The sequence below is a fragment of the Myotis davidii genome, unplaced genomic scaffold (assembly GCF_000327345.1).
Source record: "Myotis davidii unplaced genomic scaffold, ASM32734v1 scaffold644, whole genome shotgun sequence".
Taxonomy (NCBI): domain Eukaryota; kingdom Metazoa; phylum Chordata; class Mammalia; order Chiroptera; family Vespertilionidae; genus Myotis; species Myotis davidii.
The window spans coordinates 410,422-417,797 of NW_006294921.1; positions in this window are offsets into that span (position 1 = coordinate 410,422).

Consider the following 7,376-nt stretch of genomic DNA (forward strand, 5'->3'; position numbering starts at 1 on the left):
CACTTAGACCCATCATTGCTTAACTATTAAAAAGCCAGCATAAAAAGAATACTAATTAAGGAAAAAAATAGACACTTTATATATGGAAGAAACAATGATACATTTATGATTTTATCATCACATCATATTCAAGAGACTTGCTACTAACATGACTTATCACTGACAAATCTATCATTCACCTGACTGAAGTTTGCCAAGATTCTCTACTGTAAAGTTGTCTTTCCCACCACTTTTCATACTGTGCCATTTAGAAAGAATTCACTGTGTACTGATTCTACTGTCTGGAGAAGTGAAATATGCCTTTTCACTTCATTTATTTACTAATAATTTATTTATGTCAGTATGAGCTCATATCTATTTTGTTTTTTGGGTTCAACCCAATGCTGCATTATTTATTTTGTATCAATTTTTTCCAGCTTTATCCATTAGGAACTCTTTTACTTGGCTTCTATGACCCATTCATATATGCATATAGCCTCTTTTATATTTTAGAACTTCTTAACTTGCTGGCATTGTAAGAAAGTTCAGGCATATTTTGTATATTTCCTGCCTTAATCCTAGTATCAGTTATTTCTCCAAGGAGGACTGATTCCCTTTATCGGGGACTGTTATTAGTAACCAAGGTCTGGGCACTGGGTGTCTTCATTGCAACTGAGGTATGATTGGTCTAGGACCTCTCCGCAGACAGAGCTGGAAATATATGTGTGTCTACTAACACATAAATATGTATTTGTTTTCTCTGTCTACCATCTGTTAAGCTAAACATGGGCTCATTTTGATGTCTTTGATTCTGAACCATCTAGTAATGCATGGTTCATTCTAGCCATTTCCTTATTTATTTGTTACCTTTCTCTCTAGTGGTGAGAAACGTGGGCTCTTACTTGCCATTTAGTTACTTATTTAATCAATCCTAGTATAATGAGCAGTGGTTTCAGATTTTTAACCTATATGCCAGTGAGAAACAACTTTACCAATTAAAGTAAAGCATTTATATATAGCTTCTTTTGTCTTTACTCTTACAATTTCTACTCATTTTCAAAATTAATCAGGTCAGCACCCTACCCCCCTTTCAGTGGAAGTATGTCATATATTTCCAATACAGTAAGAATATTTTGTCTCCATCTGCATTCCATTTTGAGATCCTCAACCTAAGAATTGATTTTTATTTTTAATGAAAAGTTATTGATGCATAACATAATCTCTAAACTAATCATTATTAAAATAATTTTAAATTATAAGTTACAATCTGATAGAGTTAATAAAATGGTATGCTAAAAATTATTCCATTGTTCAAAGAAAATTCCAAAAAAGAGCAAGAGAGAAGCCAAATATAGAAGAAAAATATATAAAATATAGCAGGATGATAGATTTAAACCCAACCTCATCAATAATTACATTAACTGTAGATGAGCATAACACTCCAGTCAAAAAGAGAAGAATATACTGAGTGGATAAAAAAACAAAAAAACAAAAAACAGAACTAACTATATTGTTTCTAAAAGAAAGAGGGTAAGCATAAAGAACAGAACAAGTGGAAATTAAAGTTATGAAAAAAATCTATCATATAAACAATACACAAGAAAGTTATTGTGTCTATGTTAATATCAGGTAAATTAGACTCCATGATAAAGAATATTATAGGAGAGAAAGAGAATAATGATTAAAGGGGTAATTAATCAGGAAGACATAATAATCCTAAATATGTATGACTTAATAAGAGAATTTAAAAATTTTATGAAGAAATACTGACAGAATAAAAGTGGGCAATGGAGAAATCTCCAACCATAGCTGAAGATTTTTAATTGCCCCTATCAATAGTTACTAAAACAGGTTGGAAAATGTAAAAAAATATATAAACAACATTCTCAGATTGGACCTCCTACAACAAACCCTGAGTGAGAGTTTGTGGCAAGATAGTATTCAAGATTAAAATCTGGGAAGGAAAGAGGAAACAGAATTAAGATGGAAAGTCAAACTGTGATGCAGATCTGACACATCTGTCTAACCCAGCGAGAATCTCTCTGGAGAAAGTACTTCCTTGTTTGAGGTGCCAACATCAGGCTGAACCAGCGGTGCCCCAACCCCCGCATGTATCTTAGTTAGCACATGGGAGAGCACTGCCTAACCCCCACACATCTCTTAGTTACTACCAGGAAAGGTGTGACGTCTGCTGTGGTGGCTCTTGCGGTTGAGTAGGAACATGAAGGAGCTGACATCTAAGCATCCTTATTGATTGCTCTCCAGCAAGTTCTTCCTTGAAAGAGGAAATGGACAGTCTATTTCCATATATACCACAAACACTATCAATAAACTTAATTAATATTACAGAACATCATACCTTCACTTTCTAATTACCCATAAAACATATAAAACAAATAGCAAGATAATAGATTTAAACCGATTCATTTAAAAGACAGACCATAAAAGTCCTAATAAGTTTCCAATGATTATAAGTAACAGTCTGATAGAGATAATAAAAAGGCCTTTCCACCCTAACCGCTTTGGCTCAGCGGATAGAGCGTCGGTCTGCGGACGCAAGGGTCCCAGGTTCAATTCAGGTCAAGGGCGTGTACCTTGGTTGCTGCCACATTCCCAGTGGGGAGTGTGCGGGAGGCAGCTGATCCATGTTTCTCTCTCATCAATGTTTCTGGCTTTCTATCCCTCTTCCTTCCTCTCTGTGAAAAACGAATAAAATATATTTTAAAAAAGGCATTACTATATAAAATGAAATATTATTAAAAATAGAAAAATATTTTTCATTAGTTAATAATAATACAATAAGTGTAGAAAAAGAAGACTTCAATTACTGGGAGGCCAAAAGTTTTTAAGAGAATTAGACTTTGTGTTTAAGAGACTCAAACAACTTAATTTATATGTTAAATGACAATGTCACCTAAGCTTTCATAGACAAAATTAATGTAGATATATTTTATAGACTTTGTCTCAGACTCTGTGGGGAGTTTTATATTCTAATTTTTAACTTAAGTAGGAGCACTTTCACATCTTTATACTTTTCAAAACATGAATTTTTGGTGCTGAATAATACTGCATCATATGGGTACTATAAAATACAATCAATCATTCTATTATTGATCACTTTTTTGTTTCTATGCTTTTGCAATTATAGCAAATAAAATTCATTTCCTCTGAATAAATTTTTAAAGGTGAATCCTGAGTTATGGGTCAGACTATAATTTTGAATATTAGAATTAATACAAATTGCTCTCAAAAGTACTTCTATTAATTTACAGTTTATTAGCACACAGTACACAAATAATCTTTTCAATATACATTGCTAATACCAGATTTTTTTAAAGAAATAACCTATATCAATTGTAGAGGTGAATAATTAAGTCTCTGCTTACAATGGCACTTATTAATTATTTATGAGAATTCTTAAAATGCATATTACCATTGGTATTTATTATTATGTTAATTGTTTGTTTACATGAATCAGATGGTCTTGATTGTCTATAAACCAAAGAAGCAAAGAGTTCATATATTTTAAACTCTGTGTTTAATACCTTATTCTATCTAATAAAGAAGGAATTTGCTAATTGACCCTCACACCATTGCAAAGATGATGGCGCCCACAGCTGATAAGGAGGGAATATGCTAATTGCTTGCCCCACCCTCAAAGATGGCAGCACCCACAGCCAATAAGGAGGGAATATGTTAATTGACTACCCCACCCTCAAAGATGGTGGCACCCACAGTCACAAGATCGCCGGCTGTGGAGGGAAGTTGTGGGCAATCAGGCCAGCAGGGCAGGGGAGTCGAGGGCAACCAGGCTCACAGGGGAGGGCAGTTGGGGGTGATCGGGTCAGCAGGGGAGCAGTTAGGCATCAATCAGGCTGGTAGGGGAGTGGTTAGGGGGTGATCAGGTTGGCAGGCAGAAGTGGTTAGGGTAAATCAGGCAGGCAGGCAGGCGAGCAGTTGGGAGCCAGCAGTCCCAGATTGTGAGAGGGATGCCTGACTGATCAGGCATAAAGCAGCAGTTGGACATCCCCCAAGCGGTCCCAGATTGGAGAGGGTGCAGGCTAGGCTGAGGGACACCCCTCCAAACCCAGTGCACGAATTTTGTGCACCGGGCCTCTAGTTATTATATAAGCACTAACATTTACTACCTTAATTTTTAATTATCTTTGTTGGTAAAAGCATTACAGATGTCTCTCTTCTTCCCCCCGTCCTCCATTGAGTAACTCCTCCCCTCTCTTGCCTTCCTCCCAGACATTCACTGCATTATTTTGTGCCCATGGGTTATGCATATATGCATACTAGAGGCCTGTTGCATGAATTCGTGCACCAGTAGGGTCCCTTGGTCTGGCCTGTGGGATTGGGCCGAAACTGGCTCTCCGACACAACCTGAGGGGTTCCGGATTGCAAGATGGCTCGGGATAGGTCGAGGGACCCCCACTGGTGCACAATTGAGGATGGGGAGTGACACGGGAGGTTAGCCAGACAGGGAGGGACCGCAGGAGGGCTCCAGGATGTGTCCGGCCCATCTCGCTCAGTCCCAATTGGCCAGATCTCAGCAGCAACCTACCAGTCAGAGCGTCTGCTCCTTTATGGTCAGTGCACATCATAGTGACTGGTCAACTGGTTGACTGTCTGCCCCGGTGGTCAAAGCACACCATTGGGAGCAGTTGAGTGGCCTTAGCATATCATTAGCATATTATGCTTTGATTAGTTGAATGAATGACCAGATGACCAGACACTTAGCATATTAGGCTTTCATTATATAGGATAAATTCATTGGTTAATCTCTTTCTGCTTAAACCCCACCCCCTTCTTGCCTCTGAGATTCATCAGTCTATTGCATGCTTCCATGGCTCTAGCTCTATTTTATTTTTTAGTTTATTACTTTAAAAAACTGAAATGCCAGGTATGTCTGCTCTGTCAGTGGTCAATGGAGATATTATCCATATTATTTTAGTCAAGGTCATTATTAGTGAGGTTCTATGGGTTCTTAAAGACTACAATAAGCACAGAATTGATCTTATACAAAAACTGAAATCTGCCTTGCAAACAGGCTCCATGTTCTTTTTATGGAGAATCTTTAATTTTATTTATTTATTTTTTAAAGAAATTTTACAATATGCAAAATAAATCTATTACCAGATTGTAGATACAAAATGATTAGCAATTTACATTCAATAAACATTAATATTTCAAGAAAACAAGATTTTAGATATAATAATATCACCAAACTGTACTAACATAGTATAATTTCAGAAAAGTTGTAGAAATATTAAAAATATGTACATAACAGGATTACTTCTATTATAAGAATCTTCCATTTCTTATCACAGATAGAAAAACAAAAATATTGGTGGGATGGAATTAATTTACATTTTGAGAATTCTGTGGTGGCAGGCCAGCTGAACTACAGAAAACTATTAAAACAATCCCCAAGTAGTTATGTGGGTACTATCTAAATTAACTGCAGACTTTAATTTAGAATATTCTGTTTCTGAAATTACTATGCTATTAGTCTTCCCTTTCAGAGAGCTCAGGCATCCTATATAATCCTATATAATAAAGAGCTAATATGCAAATGGTCATCACACCCTCATACTCAGGCACCCTTGTGCTGGGGCTGGGGGACCCTGCCCGGCCACTGGGGCCAGTGGATCTGAGGCCGAGATAGAGGACCTGAGGCCATGACCTCCCACTGGCACTGGGGCCAGGGGTCCTGAGCGGGGGACCTGAGGCCATGCCCCCTGCACCAGTGCTGGGCCAGGGGACCAGAGGGTGCCCCCCCAACCCTGGTGCTGGGCCAGGGGATCTGAGGCTACGCCTCCTCCCTGGTGGAGCTTGTTGGGTGACCTGAGGCTGTGCTCACTGCCCTGCAGGGCTTGACAGGGGTAGGGCCAGCTGGGTCTGGGTTTCACATGATTTTGATGCATGCGTGGGTGGGTGGGTACTTGACTCTGGGCCTTGTGGCATGCTGCAGACTCTGACAGGAGGACAATTTTCATATACATTTTACAAATTATCTTTCATCTCTGACACTTCTATTATAGAGAAAGGGCAAATAGCAATATTAAAATAATTCCTCTAATTAATTCTCTTTTAATGTACATGCATTTCATGCACCAGTCCACTAGTAAAGAGCTAATATGCAAATAATCATCATACCCTCATGCCATCACACCATAATGACTCAGACACTCAACACTGGGGAGAGAGGAATGGGGACCAGCCAGGCAGTGGCCCAGGAGAGGGACAAGCCGCCTGCCCCGCAGTCCCATTCACCTGCAGCCCGGGCATAGCCACCCGCCCACAGTGCCTTGTGCCTGAGGCTGGCCTGGGAAAAGCGGCCTGGTTCCTGGGTGCGTGGGACTGGCCAGAGGAGGGAATCCTGGGTCCCGGGTGTGGGGCAAGGCACAGGCAGTTAGGGGAAATCGGGTCAGCAGGGGAGCAGTTAGGGGTGATCAGGCAGGCAGGCAGAGGTGGTTAAGGGTGATCAGGCAGGCAGGCAGAGGGGTTAGGTGTGATCAGGCAGGCAGGAGGGTGAGCAGTTAGAAGCCATCAGTCCCAGATTGTGAGAGGCAGTCGGATATCCCCTGAGGGGTCCTGGTTTGGAGAGGGTGCAGCCTGGGCCGAGGGGACGCCCCCTCCTGCACAAATTTTGTGCACTGAGCCTCTAGTGTCAGTTACAAAATACCACTTGATTTATAAGGAAAGATAAGATTATTTCAGCAGGTTTGATGGCTGAGGAGAAAATAGTTACCACTTATGTTTTGCAGCTTTGGAGAACATTACATGGGTTCCACTGAAATCAAATGTCAAAGGCAATGAAAAGTGTGTCTCAAAGTATTTTGCAATGTGAGGTCAAATAATGTAGGATACATCCCCAGTTTGTGGGCATCACAATATTATCATAGGACAGAATACCCCTGTCTTGCACAACCTCTTAAATCCAAAGATTTTATTGACCTTTGTTATTACTATTACTATTATTATTAACTAGAGGCCTGGTACATGAAATTCATGGAAGGGTGGGAGGATTCCCTCAGCCCAGCCTGCACCCTCTCCAATCCAGGACCCCTCAGGGGATGTTCGACTGCCAGTTTAGTCCTGATCCTGGGGATCAAACCTAAACTGGCAGTCAAACATCCCTCTCATAATCCTGGACTGCTGGATCCTAACCGCTCACCTGACTGCCTGCCTGGTCACCCCCTAACTACCCCCACTGCCAACCTGATCACCCCTCACTGCCTCTGCATGCCGGTCTGATCGCCCCTAACTGCTCCCCACTGCCAGCCTGTTTACCCCTAATGACCCTCCTTGCTTGCCTGGTCACCCCTAACTGCCCTTCCTGCTGGCCTGGTCAACTCCACTGCCCCCCCTGCCAACCTGATCACCCCTCA